This window comes from Rhinopithecus roxellana, chromosome 4 (genome assembly GCF_007565055.1).
Source record: "Rhinopithecus roxellana isolate Shanxi Qingling chromosome 4, ASM756505v1, whole genome shotgun sequence".
In the NCBI taxonomy this organism is placed as follows: Eukaryota; Metazoa; Chordata; class Mammalia; order Primates; family Cercopithecidae; genus Rhinopithecus; species Rhinopithecus roxellana.
In genome coordinates, this window is record NC_044552.1 from 35,030,003 (window position 1) to 35,045,266 (window position 15,264).

The 15,264-nt window shown below is 40.4% G+C and overlaps 1 non-coding gene and 1 pseudogene across 1 annotated transcript; both read right to left on the reverse strand.

Moving 5' to 3' along the window:
* Positions 1–2,387: 2,387 nt before the first annotated feature.
* Positions 2,388–2,494, reverse strand: LOC115897093. The gene has a single exon (XR_004057040.1). It is a non-coding gene; the product is annotated as a U6 spliceosomal RNA (small nuclear RNA).
* A 6,503-nt stretch (positions 2,495–8,997) lies between these two features.
* On the reverse strand, positions 8,998–9,406 carry LOC104682933 (annotated as a pseudogene).
* Positions 9,407–15,264: the final 5,858 nt, after the last annotated feature.

A 15,264-nucleotide genomic window follows, 5' to 3' on the forward strand; every position in this document is an offset into this window, starting at 1 on the left:
CAAGTAGGCTTCAACCCTGGGATGTAATGTTGGTTCAATATATGCAAGTCAATAAATGTGATTCATCACATACATAGAACTAAAAACAAAAACCACATGATCCTCTCAATAGATGCAGAATTTTGATAAAATTCAGCATTGCTTTATGGTAAAAACCCTCAACAAACTCAACATTGAAGGAATACCTCAAAATAATAAGGACCGTCTACGACAAACTCACAGCTAACATCATACTGAATGGGCAAAAGCTTGAAGCATTCCCCTGGAGAACCAGAAAAAGATACGGATGCCCTCTCTCACCACTTCTATTCAACATAGTACTGGAAGTCCTAGCCAAAATAATCAGGCAAAAGAAAGAAATAAAAGTCATCCAAACAGGAATAAAGGAAGTCAAACTATTTATCTTCACAGATTATATGATTCTATGCCTAGAAAAACCTATTGTCTCTGCCCCAAAGCACTTTGATCTGATAAACAACTTTAGCAAAGTTTCAGGACACAAAATCAATGTGCAAAAATCAGTATCATTTCTATACACCAACAATTTCCAAGCTAACCACCAAATCAAGGACACAATCCCATTGACAATAGCCACAAAAGGAATGAAATACCTAGGAATACAGCTATCCAGGGAAGTGAAAGATTTCCACAAAAGAATTACAAAACACTGCTCAAATAAATCAGAGACGACACGAACAAATGGAAAAACATTCCATGTTTGTGAATAGGAAGAGTCAATTTTGTCAAAATGGCCACACTACCCAAAGCAACTTACAGATTCAATGTTATCCCCACCAAACTACCAATAACATTTTTCACAGAATTAGAAAAAAACATTTTAAAATCCACATAGAACCAAAAAGTTTGAATAGCCAAGACAATCTTAAGCAAAAAGATTAAAGTTGGAGGCATCACATTACCCAACTTTGAACTATACCACAAGGCTACAGTAGCCAAAACAGCATGGTGCTGGTACAAAAACAGACACATAGACAAATGGAAAATACAGAGCCCAGAAATAAAGCCATATACCTACAACCAACTGATCCTTGACAAAGTCGACAAAAACAAGCAATGGGAAAAATCCATTTGGCTAGCCAATTACCCTAGCATCATTTATTGCACCATTTATTTATTCAATAAGTGATGCTGGGGTAATTGGCTAGCCATATGCAGAAGACTGAAACTGAGCTGCCTCCCTTACACCATATGTAAAAAAAATCAACTCAAGATGGATTAAAGACTTAAATGTAAAACCTAAAATTACAAAAACCCTGAAGATAACCTTGGAAATAACATTCTCAATATAGGACCCAGCAAAGACATAGCATTTTCATGGCAAAAATGCCACAAGCACTTGCAACAAAAACAAAAATTGAAAAATGGGACCTCATTAAACTAAAGAGCTTCTGCCCAGCAAAAGAAACTATCAACAGAATAAATAGACAACCTACAGAATGTGAGAAAATATGTGCAAGCCATGTACCTGACAAAGATTTAATATCCAGAATCTGTAAGGAACTTAAACAAACTTACAAGCAAAAAACAAACAGCCCCACAAAAAAGTGGGCAAAGGATATGAACAATCAATTTTCAAAAGAAGACATACACATAACAAACAAGCATATGAAAAAATACTCAACATCACTAATCATTAGAGCAATGCAAATCAAAACCATAGTGAGACACCATCTCACACTAGTCAGAATGGCTATTATTAAAAACTCAAAAAATAAAAGATGCTGGAGAGGTTGCAGAGAAAAGAGAATGCTTATAAACTGCTGGTGGGAATGTAAATTAGTTCAGCCACCATGGAAAATGGTTTGGTGATTTCTCAAAGAACTTAAAATAGAACTACCATTCAACTGAGCAATCCCATTATTCGGTATATGCCCCTAAAAATATAAATCGCTCTACCATAAAGAAGCATGCACACATATGTTCACTGAAGCACTAGTCACAATAGCAAAGACGTGGAATCAATGCAAATGTCCATCAATGATAGACTAGATAAGGAAAATGTCATGTATATACATCATGGAATACTATGCAGCCATAAAAAGAACAAGATGATGTCCTTTGTAGCAGCATGGATGAAGCTGGAGCCCATCATGCTAAACGAACTAATGGAAAAACAGAAAACCAAATACCTCAGGTTCTCACTAATAAGTGAGAACTAAACATTGAGTACATATGGACACAAAGAAGGGAATAACAGATACTTGGGTACTGTGCTTATTACCAGGGTGATGAAATAATCTGTATACCAAATTCCTGTGGCGTGCAATTTACCTATATAACAAACCTGCACATGTATTTCTGAACCTAAATAAAAGTTACTTGTTAAGGAAATAAAATTAAATCCTTACAGTTTAAAAACGTATATATTATATATATAATGCTTCATGAATTTGTATGTCATCCTTGCAAAGGGGCAATGCTATTCCTCTCTGTATCATTCCAATTCTAGTATACGTGCTGCCAAAGTGAGCACAAGACTATTAAGGTGAGGTTATTAGGTCATGGGGATCTTCCCTTATGAATGGATTAATGCTGGTATTGGGGAACTGGATTAGTTATTGTAGGAATGGGTTCCTGACAAAAGGATGGTGATACGGTTTGGCTCTGTGTCCCCACTCAAATCTCACGTTGAATTGTAATTCCCAATGCTGGGGGAGGGACCTGGTGGAAGGTGGTTGGATCATGGCAGAGGATTTCCCCTTGGCTGTTCTCATGTTGGTGAGTGAGTTCTCATGAAATATGATGGTTTAAAAGTGTGTGTGGCACTTCCCCTCTCACTCACTCTGTCTCCTGCTGCCTTGCGAAGATGTGCTTGTTTCTCCTTCACCCTTCTGCCACGATTGTAAGTTTCCGGAGGCCTCCCCAGACATGCCTCCTGTTCAGCCTGCAGAACCAGAGCCAATTAAACCTCTTTGCTCCATAAATTACCCAGTCTCCAATCTTTATGGCAATGTGACAATGAACTAATAGAGATGGATTTGGTTATCTCTTCCTCTGGATAGGTTGGTTCCTCCCAACCCTTCCTCCTTCTGCCATGGGATGATTCCGAAAGAAAGCCATGATCTGATGTGCCCCCTTCGCCTTGGACTTTTCATCCCCAGAACTATAAGCCAAATGAATTATTTACCTTTATAAATTTTTTAAAAGATTGGTGAAAGAAATTTTTAAAATAACTCAATAAATTGAAAAACACTCCTTGTTCATGGATTATAAGACTTAATATTGCTTAAATGACAATATTCCCCAACTTGATCTACAGATTAAATGCAATTCCTATCAAAATTCACTTTCTGTAGAGTCTGACAACATGCACTGGCATAAATATAAAAATATAAATCAATGGAATAGAATTTATGGTCCAGAAATAAGCCTATACATTTATGGTCGACTAATTTTTGATAGGGGTACCAAAATAATTCAATGGGGAAAGGATAGTCTTTCAACAGTTGGTTTAGGACAATTAAATGTGAACTTGTGAATAAACTTAGACACCTACTTCACACCATATATAAAATTAACTCAAAATAGATCAAAGATCTAATGTAAAAGCTAAAACTATAAAACTCTAGGACAAAAAAATACAGGAATAAATCTTTGTAACCTTGGATTAAGCAACAGTTTCTTAGATATGACACCTAAAGTAACCAAAGAAAGAAAAAGATAAATTGGACTTAATCAAAATTAAAAACTTTTATGCTGCAAAATTTTACTATCATGAGAGTAAAAGGACAACCCACAGAATAAAAGAAAATATTTACAAGTCATATATCTGATAAAGGTCTGGTATCCAAAATATGAAAAGAATTCTAACCAATTCTAAAAACAATAAAAAGACAAATAGCCTCATTTGAAAATGGGTTTCCCAAAGAAGATATACAAGTGGCCAATAACCATTGTTCTTGAGTCATTCCTATTCAACGAATGTTTAAGGTAAATGTTTAATAACCAGCTCTTTAAAAGGTTCCCTGATTTGTAGTGACTGACAATTTCTGTGGTATAAATACTCTCACATGGTTGATTTCAAGCTAGCAACATGGCACCACTGGATGTGGAGTTGGAAAGAGAGGCTTGCAAACAATTTTTGTGAGCCAGTGCAAGCTGGCTCCAACACTTCACTTCTTATAATAATTTAAAATTTCATTTTGGTTATATGAACTCTTCCTGATGCCCATGTTTGGTGATTTTTCATTCAGGAGCATTCATGCTCTATTAGCTAACTAATCTTACTTGTTTTGTGTGACTAGTCCTTACTTCCTAGTAGCATTTTGCCACTGAAAGATAGCAAAGTTGGCTTTGCAAGTCCAGATTATGAACTGAGTGGGGAATAGTGAGCAGTGTACTCTGTAAGCCTTTCATGTCACTTCAGGTCTTTCATGTCACATCAGGTCCACCTGAAGTGATGACTCAATGCATGTTAATAAGCAGGAATCTCCACTGAACAAACTCATTTTGCATTCACTATTCATAGCAATAGAAATTCTAGTAACGTAAGTGGAATATAACATAAATTTATAAGTGAACTTTCAAAATTGTTTGTTACTAACTTTGACACAACTGCAAATTGGTATTCAAGTTAATGGCAAAGACCAAACCAAACCAAACAAAACAAAACATAGCATATACAATCTTCACGTGCACTTTCAGTTGTATCCAATTCAACTTTAACTTTACTCTGTCATTTTCTATTGTGTCTTGATATGAAAATATATTAATTAGATTTCCCCCTTTCATGAGCTTTTTTCTTGTTTGTTAAAAGCATTTTTAAAAAATTTTTAAAGAGTATATCATATGTTATCTTGCCATCCTACATTTTGATTATACTTTTGTTGAAAATATGATAACTTTAGGGCTGTTCACAAATCTTCAGCCACTCCTCATTCCTGCCCATTTCTTTGCACTGCCTTGCACCCTTTGCAGGTAGGTATGGCCTTAGGATTTGCTTTGGTCAGTGAAATTCTGAGCAGAAATACACATCGCTTAGAGCAAGGCTTTAAGAAACATCACAGAACGTCCTGTGTTTCCTGTTTCTCTACAGTGGCTTTAGAAGTTTCTATCAGTGGGATCCCAAAGTGTCTTTGATGAGCAGAGCTTTAGCGGCCCATTTGCATCAGAATTGAGGTATAAGTGAGAAGTAAATTTTTATTGGCCTAAGCCATTGAGATAGAGTGAGGAGTGAGGGGGAAGGTTATTCTTGCAGCACAATCTAGCCCCATCTAACAAGTACAATAATTAAATCTTGTTCAAACGTTTGATAAGATAGTGCCCACAATAGATTTGTTTCATAGGTATGAATAAATTCAAAGGTATGAAACTCACAGGAATGGTATGAGAACTATGCATATTCTTTTTCATTCTTAGCTCAAATATCTTGGCATTTATTTTACATTGTATTTATCCAGAGTATTCTCCCTGTTAGTATTACCTTAACAATATACCTGTACACTGAAAGAACAAATTTCTGTTCTAGCCTCAGGAAGAGATTAGGGAGGGCATCTAATAACTTTAGAGAGAACTTCATGTGATAAATGAAAGAGAGAGTATAGACAAGAACAAATTTTCGAAGTTTTATCTAAAATTCTCTTCCTTCTTTATTCCATTGGTTGAAATCACATATGTGTTTTATATATGCATGTATGCATGATAGATATTAGATCTTTAACTTAGATTTAGTACCTACTATATACTAGTATTTTCTTTTAGCTACATCCATTTTAATGAGCTCCAGTTTCTCAAAAATATTAAATAGGAATATTTCTTATCCCAAAGTCCGAAAAGTTTACTAATAATATCATAAAGTACGACTAGATTATTATCAACAATTGATTTGAGTATGTTAAGACTTACTATAGAAATATTATGTGTTTAAAACTTGACCAGGTCATGCATAATGATTACACTAGGTCCACACAGTTTTCAATTTTATATGGATTAGAAGACCCAATTTTATTTTATTTTATTTTATTTTATTTTATTTTATTTTATTTTTTTGAGGCGGAGTCTTGCTCTGTCGCCCAGACTGGAGTGCAGTGGCCGGATCTCAGCTCACTGCAAGCTCCACCTCCCGGGTTTATGCCATTCTCCTGCCTCAGCCTCCCGAGGAGCTGGGACTACAGGCGCCCGCCACCTCGCCCGGCTAGTTTTTGTATTTTTTTTTTTTTTTTAGTAGAGACGGGGTTTCACCGTGTTGGCCAGGATGGTCTCGATCTCCTGACCTCGTGATCCGCCCGTCTCGGCCTCCCAAAGTGCTGGGATTACAGGCTTGAGCCACCGCGCCCGGCCTATTTTATTTTATTTTTATTTCTATTTTTTTTTTAGACCGAGTCTCATTCTGTCACCCAGGCTGGAGTGCAGTGGCACAGTCTTGGCTCACTGCAACCTCCGTCTCCAAGGTTCAAGCAATTCTCCTACCTCAGCCTCCCAAGTAGCTGAGATTACAGCCATGTACCACCACGCCCAGCTAATTTTTGTATCTTTAGTAGAGCCGTGGTTTCGCCATGTTGGCCAGGATGTTCTCCAACTCCTGACCTCATGTGATCCATCCGCCTCGGCCTCCCAAAGTGCTGGGATTACAGGCGTGCGCCAGCGCGCCCGGCCAACAGACCCAATTATACAGACATCAGCTACTTACACAATAATCAGTTTAATCGTGGTAATTCAAAACTATGAAATAATTATATCATAAACCCTTAGCCATTTAAGTTTTGTAGGGGAAAATGCCATTCATTCCACAGTAAGTGCACTATTATAAAAGAAAGAAAGAAAGAAACACAAAGTTGCTTTTTTTTTCTTTCTTTCTTTTTTGAGACAGAGTCTCGCTCTGTCGCCCAGGCTGGAGTGCAGTGGCAAGGTCTCAGCTCCCGGCAACCTCCACCTTTTTGGCTCAAGTGATTCTCGTGCCTCAGCCTCCTGTGAGTAGCTGGGATTACAGGCTCTCGCCATCACACCCGGCTAATTTTTTGTGTGTTTTTAGTAGAGACGGGGTTTTATCATGTTGGCCAGGCTGGTCTTTGAACTCCTGACCTCAAGCGTTCCACCTGACTCAGCATTCCAAAGTGCTGGGATTACAGGTGTGAGCCACCACGCCCGGCCTACACAAGGTTACTTTTTAAAGACAAAAGTAAACAAAAAATTAGTTTTAAAATTTTCGAACTCAGATTTTTTTTTTTTTTTTTGTCCTAAAACAAAACCAGCCAGCAAAACGCTCAGGCTCCAACCTTTTATAAATCCAAAGTCACCACCAGAGGGAGCAATTCACCTGGTTTATCTCTGATTTCGCTCCTACAATTTCTTAAGTAAGGCCTAGGGGACAGTAGCTTTTAGACACCTTACGCTCAGATCTCAATATTCAAAAATTTTACCCTTGGAATACCTTCCACACCAAAATAAGTTAAGCCTAAAAGAATTTCCTTTTTCTTCTTTTTTAAATAGCAGTTGGAGTTTGCAAGGAGCTCTTCCCACAGAAACCCAAGGTTGCCTTCCTGCCCACCTGAATCTTGGTGGACATACAGGGTTTATGATCTGGAGAAGCCCCAAGGACGTGAGATTCCTCTGTAAATGGGTCGTAGGACCCATTCCGTTATGGGTCTGATTCCGTTCTGTTCTGATTGTTCTGATTCCGTTAGAATTAGCGGGCTGGTATAACAGAAAACTGCAGTAAAAGTGGTTTAAGCAAAAGAGTAATTTGTTACTTCTCACTTAAAAGTTTAGTGATAGGCTCCTCAGGGCTGGCATCGCACCATCAGGGACTTTGGCTCCTTCTGTTTGTCCCACCGTCTCAGTTCATGACTTCCAAAATGACTGCTGGAGCTCCAGTCATCACATTTGCGTTCCAGCAACAAGAAAGTTTTCTCCTCGCCGCTTCCTTAGCTTCAGTGGGTCTTCACCTCCTCTCTGGAAGTGACAGGGCTTGTTCCACCTACCTTAGTGGTTTGATGCTTTTGTTTAATAGAGGATAAGAGTCTATTTTTCCACTCTCTTTCTCCATGTTTTCACCACTGAGGGACCATCTCTCATTGCTCACTCCACCTTCAGTCTTTCTCATGAGCACCTGGTGGAGGTCCCCAGGAAAGAGATTAAAAGTGACTGTGATCACTCCTTTTGTGTCCTGGGATCCCAGAAGTACTATACAGTCATGCTAGCCTGCACCTGACCTTTAACAATTTGTTAAAGCCTTAGCTGAATTGTTCTTACCCACTCGTTTGGTATTCTACATCTCTTCCTCTTTTCTGTAAGACAGGTGAGCTGGTGCTCACATCCCAACTCTCTTTGGAGTGGCCTTGGATTCTAGATGATTTGGGTGCCTTGCAACTGCAGTTCTCTAATAGGGTCAGGAAAAGCTATGGCTTTGCAGTTTACCTGGCTTTGTCTTCTTGCGCGAATGGGAGCTGCAATCATTTGAGCTTCCTACATCTGGGGCATAAACTGAACTTCAGAGGTAGTATGAGATGATGTAGTGGCTGAGAATTTTCCAGAGGTTTGAAAAGTCATTAAGCCACAAATATAGATCATCATAAACCAAGCAATATAAGCATAAAACAAAAATCCTCATCATGGCATATTGTGGAGAAATTGTAGAATACAAACCAAAAAGGAAGCAGCCAATCATTTATGAAGAAATTTAAATAGCAGACTTGTCAACTGAAACAACACAAGCCAGAAGGTGGTGATATCATATCACCAAAATGCTTAGGAAAAATCACCGTTAAACTAAAATTGTGTACCTGACAAAACTCTGAATAGTGAGAGTTGTATTAGGGTTAGGTTCATCTATAAAGAATAGAAAAACTCCAAGTAACAGGGCTTAAAACTGCTTCAAGTAAAAATCCAGAGGTGTGTTGTTTAGGAATGAATGGGGTCCATGCTCCATGAAGTTCTCAGGGCCTCAGGTTTCCTCCAGCTCAGGATGTGGTTCTCCCCTCCCCCTCCCCCGGCAGATTTTACAGTTTTATTTAAATACAAAACGCGCACATCAACTGTCTACTCATTGTCTTCGCTGCACAGCTTGGCATTGGGGTTGGTGACTCTGATGGCCAGCTGGGCCGCTCTTTGCAGGATGGCTTTGCGGTTCTTGGAGGAAACACTGTGAGCAATCTCGGCACAGAAAGATTTGTTGCACATCAGCAGCACTTCCAGCTCCTTGACGTTGTGCACCAGGAACTTCCGGAAGCCACCAGGCAGCATGTGCTTTGTTTTTTTGTTGCTCCCATAACCAATGTTGGGCATCAAGATCTGGCCCTTGAACCTTCTACAAAATCCTATTGTCAGTACCTCCGGGTTTCCACCAGTTATGCTTAATTTTGACATATCAGTCAGACTGGTGCCATATGAACCTCTTGCTTCTCTTTTTGATGATCTTGGTCTTCACAAGGGGCCTGAGGGCGGCCATGATGCCGAGGAAGAGATGGCTGCCACCTCCATAGGCAGCACTGAGGAAGAGAGAGGGGCAAGATGTGGTTCTTCTACTAATGATCCAAGGCAATGTTCACAATTTAAATACGCCTTTTCTTTTAGGAAAAACAGTAGTCATAGAAGATGAAAGTAATTCTTTTTTTGGTAAAATAAAAATTTGGCCTATGTCAGCAATGTGACATGTTTTATTAAATGCTGTTCATCTGAGGAATCCACATCTCAGAGTGCCTCAAAGTCTAGAAGAATGACCAAGCCTTAAATTTGCATCCAGTGGTGGTGGGAGTAGGACCAGGGCCTCTTCTCTCTTTTACCCTTTAGACTGTAGGACACCTGAAAGAATATCAAAGTGGTTGTCTACTGGTCTTCCCAGGCTTGGAGACACTGCTTCACTCATCATCAGTTACTTCCATCCTTCTAGAGCATGGACTAAGAATTCCCCTCAATATGCTCCTAATCGTTTTGCTCCGTATTGCACAGCTGTCCAAGCAAGTCATGCTCAAAGACCATTTGATTTCAGAAGCTTCTACTGCTCCCAGGACTGAGGACTGACTGCCCAGGACTTTTCAGAGCCCCCACCACCAAATCCATTCTGAGTTAAGGGTTAGGAATACTCTGAGACATTGTTGTGATTGGCCTTCTCAGAGAGATCTCTGGACTGTCGCCAGGCACCTGAGGACACAGGAGAGAGTGACCAGAGTATTGATCACTGGCCATAGAAAGACAAATTTCCTCTTATTGTCCTTGCTCATGGAGCCCCTGGGCTGAAAGAAAAGGACAGAGACAGAGCAGGAAAAAGGAAGATCAGGAAGCAGGAACAGAGTCAGAGGAAAACTGCAGGCTTGATGGGAAGGTGCAGGCTTTGGGGCCTCTGGAGTTATTAATTTTTCAGCTTGGTCAACTTTTACTTGTTAGAATGCAGTGACAATTTTCAAGCTCCTTACATGCCAGACTGGGAGCTGGAAATCCTATTTTTTTTACATGCATTTAACTTTAATCAAGTTACCGTAACCCCTCACTGACTCCATAATAAGTTTCTATCTCAGCATGGCGTTCTTTCTCCATGGACTGACCCACCCACCAATCAACCTTATCACTTCTTATGCTCTTCTAAGAAAATAGCATGGGACCTACAAAACAGTAAAAAACTGTTAAGATTTTGGAGAATGCTCCGTCCATTCCAGCCTTGCAGCCTCAAACATGCAAAGGTCAGCCACACATGTTTGTTCTGTTGTGTGATTCAACCCTACATGTAGAAATGGAAATGGAAGAGAATATGACAGGAGAAAACCGAAAACCAAAGGACATAGCAGTATTATATGTTCCTAAATCAAGCTGAGTTTTGTGTGTGTGTGTGTGCATGAATGTGCCTTCACGTATAGCTCACAGGTATGCATGTGCATTTGTATATCTATGTGTGTGCGTGTGTGGGGGTGAGCATGTGTGTGTATATGTGTGTCTGAATATTCCTACCCTCAATGCTCCAAACATAATATTGATTAAAGTCCACAGTGAGTGGGCTGAGTTTGTGGGGTCCTCTGTGAAACAGAAGGAACAAAACCATTCTCAACGAGAGAGGGATGTATGTGAGCTCCCCAAGAACATGCTGGAGGTCCTGGGGCAGCAGGTTGGTAACCTCCAGGGTTCTTGACAACAACAGACCAGGGAAGCCAATAAAGGATCTGTCAGTGGTCTCCAGGGCCTGCAGGCAGTGCCTCTGACAGGCCATGCTCTCTGGTCACTGGGAAGACGGACCCTTAAGAAGGTCACAGCCATCCTCTAGGCTCAGCTCTGCCTCGGTGAGTGTCCCACAAAGTCAAGCCACCCTCGCAGGATAGAATATGAGCTCTCCAGGCCAATTTCCAAGACCCTTGGGTTGTCCTTTTCTCAGGTACCTCCAGTCTCAGGAGGGGTGGGGGGAAGCAGCAGAACCCAGTATTCTGGCCTGGGAGTCACATGGCCTCTAGAGGGCTCACCAGAGCAGAGCAGTTTAGCCAAAGTCAACTTCCCATTCCCTTCAGGATCAGTTTGCCTATTGAGAAATGTTTCTGGGAAACATATTTACCAAGTGGAATGGTTTCATACAAAATACTGTGGGTATAGCTCTTCTAAAGATTTTTTCAAATCCTTGGGTATCTTTTTCTGTTGGATATAATTTTAAGGAATGCCCACAGATAAATTTTGAACTAGTTTTTACTTATTTTTCTACTTACACTAAGTACTTATCTAACTTTTAGTATAACATAGCAAGTTATCAGACTTAATTAACCCTTGTTGAGTGGTCCAGCCTTTTTCTCGGTTAAAAAAATTATTTTCTGGGCCAGGTACAGTGACTCATACCTGTATCCCAGCACTTTGGGAGGCCGAGGCTGGAGGATCACTTGAGCTCAGGAATTTGAGGCCAGCCTGGGCAACATAAGAAGACTCCATTCTACAAAAAAAAAAAAAAAATTTAAAAATTAGTCAGGCATGGTGACACATGTCTGTAGTCCCAGCTACTCAGGAGGCTGAGGTGGGAGGATCAGCTGAACCCAGAATGTCAAGGCTGCAGCAAGCTGTGATTGTGCTACTGCACTCCAGCCTGGGCAACAAAGCAAGACCCTGTCTCAGAAAAATATATTATTTTCTGTATGACATGGCTGTATTAAAAATAAATGAATAAAATGAGGAAAGAAATATATAGATTCATTTACACTTCTACTATAGTATTCATGACACCTAAATCACAGTGCTATTGCTGCAGAGTCCCTCACTCGCATTTATAATCCAACTCAGCCCCTTATGAGCTCCCTCAGTTGAGTGATTTACAAAGCTTCTCTAAGTCTCCGTTTCTCAGCTCTAAATATTTAGTGGCTCCCTCATTGGGTGTTTTGAAGATTAAATGAACTAACCCTTTCAAAGCACTTACAGCAGAGCCTGGTACACACTAAATAAATACTCAATTAATTCCAGTTTAGGAAATACTTATTGCCTACTGCTATACATCAAGCACTGTTCTAGGACTGGGGATATGAGAATACAAGGTAAACAAAGTCCCTGTCCTCATAGAGCTTCCATTCTCATGGAGGGATGGAGACAAAAAAGTGAGCCATACATCACATGGGGACAACTGCTACACAGGGAAAGGGTGGTGGAGAAAGAGAAGGTGCACAGGGTTTGTGCTACAGCAACTTAGATAAGCTGGAACTGCATTTCTGAGGACCCACTTCCCCCTATGGCTCTGTATTGGGTTTGCAAGAAAAACTTGCATGAGATTTGGAAGGCAGAGGTGAAGCGGCAGGTGCGATGTTCTGAAGGTTGGTGTAGGTGCAAGGGTCTCTCAGGCGCATTGTTGCTCAACTTACCTTGTTGATGTGGGCAGCACCTGCCTGTAGCTCCTCCTACTCAGCCTCCCTGAGTCCTGCGCAGCACATGTGCAGCTTTGCATCAGAAAGACAGAAATGAAGGCAGAGAGGCAGAGCCACAAGGTGCTCACAAATACCTATTTTCTTCTCTTCCTAGACGCTCAGGTAGACCCCATCTCAGCCCATGCAGTGAAGGCAGAAGTGATGGGCACTGTTCCAGACCTGTTCCAGACCTGGCCTATAAACATTCCCATGCGCCATACATCCTCTTTTCTTATCCACTCCTGGAGGCAAAGAACTCTGAAGACCTGGAGGACAACAGAGCCACAGGACAGAAAGCCTGGGCCCCTGAATGGTCCTGCGGAGTCACCACTCATTAGATGAGTTGATATTTGGAACTATACTGTTAAAGGAGCTAAGATTATCCTATTTAAGATAGGCAGAAATCAAATAAATAGAGAAATATATGTGTGAAAGAGAGAAGAGGGAGTGAAGAAGAAACAAAATAAAATACTGCTCTCAGAAAAAAAAAAAAAAGAACAAGATCTACAAATCTGTAGCAAGACTAATCAAGAGAAAAGTTTAAAAGTGCAAAGAGAAAATAAAGAGAACAGGCCAGGCACATTGGCTCATGCCTGTAATCCCAGCACTTTGGGAGGACAAGGCGGGTGGATCACTTGAGGTCAGGAATTTGAGAGCAGCCTGGCCAACATGGTGAAACCCTGTATCTACTAAAAACACAAAAATTCAGGCAGGCATAGTGACACACGCCTGCAATCCCAGCTACTCAGAGGCTGAAGTGGGAGAATCGCTTGAACCCAGGAGACGGAGGAGGTTGCAGTGAGCCAAGATCGCTCCACTGCACTCCAGCCTGGGTGACAGAGCGAGACTCTGTCTCAAAAGAAAAAAAGAAAAGAAAAGAGAACAAATGAGAAATACCCGGACACCCAAAAGAGATTTTCACAACAATACTGTGAATAATCATATACTAATATACTGAATAACTTAAAATGGATACATTTCTGGGAAGATATAAAATATTAAAATTGGTGTTGAGATCAAAAGCTTGATTAAAGCAACAACAATTCAAAAATCAATATCCAATCATATAACCATCTCAGGCACTAGAGAGGTGAGGGCAGGGCAACTTCAGGCACAGAAGAAATTTCAAGGTATAGATATTTCTTAATTCATACAATTTATTCCAGGAAATAGAAAAGGGGGGGAAGCTGCTCATATAATTTCTGCTAGAACAATATTGATACCAAAACCACATGAGGACCAAATGAGAATAATGGGTTATCAGCCCATTTTATTTATGATCATAGATTCTGTAATCTAAGATTAACATTCAGATCCTCAGGTAAAGATGGCAGATGGAACATACACCTTTATTTCTGTTCCCTCCTAAAATCCACAAAAATGAACATAAAGAAATGCAGGAAACATAGGAATGAGGGAAACTAGAAGGTAAAATAGCAAGAAAATTTGGGGAGCTGAAAAAAATATATAAGTAAGTAGGCAATGACTTAGAAGTGAGAAAACAGAACCTTTCATCAGAGTTGAGGAAGGCAGAAGTCAAATCTTATTTACACAACAGTATCGCCAAGATGGCTGAGAAAGTGGGGGTGGTTTAAGGGAGTCCAATTAAGAAGAAATGGTAGAAAGTTGTTTAAGAATAAACAAGGAACCCAGATCCCCTTGCCACTTTCTGCAGATGAGCGACCTTGACTGACCTTGGCAGGCAACCGGGAATGAATGCCTTAGAGAGGTTGCAAAGAAGGGTGGGTTTCTGGGTGTGGAAGGGAAGGGGTGGGCAATAGGTATAGGGGAGGATGGTGATAACGTCCTGAAAACCAAGGGATTATGCGAAGAACATGTACCAGAAGCTGAGAAACACCCCATCCCTCTTCTCCTATTTGGATTCCAAAAAGTTGGCAGCCAGATCTTCTTCCTCCAGACAAGAGATGGGGTGAGTCTTCCCTGGGGATCCTGAGCAGCCCAAGAGAGAAGGCTGAATGATATTGACAAGGCACTTCCTTAAGCAAATGGCCAAGGAGTCACCCTCCTGTGAAGCTCCCAGGGCACCAGCCTCACTGTGGGTTCACAGCATCCAATTATCTTTAGAATTTGTTACCAGGCCTGAGAAAAAGTTATCAAGTGAAAGAGAGAAAAAAGAAACTAAACAGAGAATGGTGAAGGCAACCGGGAAGAAACAGAGACCACCCAACGAACCATAAATAAGAAGAGAAATTTTTTTTTCCAAGGGCTGTTTCCAAAACAACCCTTGGAAACTTAAAAATACATATGATAGTAGGAATTAAAACTTCAATGGAATGATTGAAATATAAAATTGAGGAAATCTCCCCAGAAAATAAAGTAAAAGAGAAGGAGAGATGCAGAGGGAGGGGGAGAGGGAGGCAGAGAGAGAATGAAAACAACAGAGAAATGGGAGAGAAAAAGAAAAAAAAGAAAAAGACAACTGTCCAGGAGG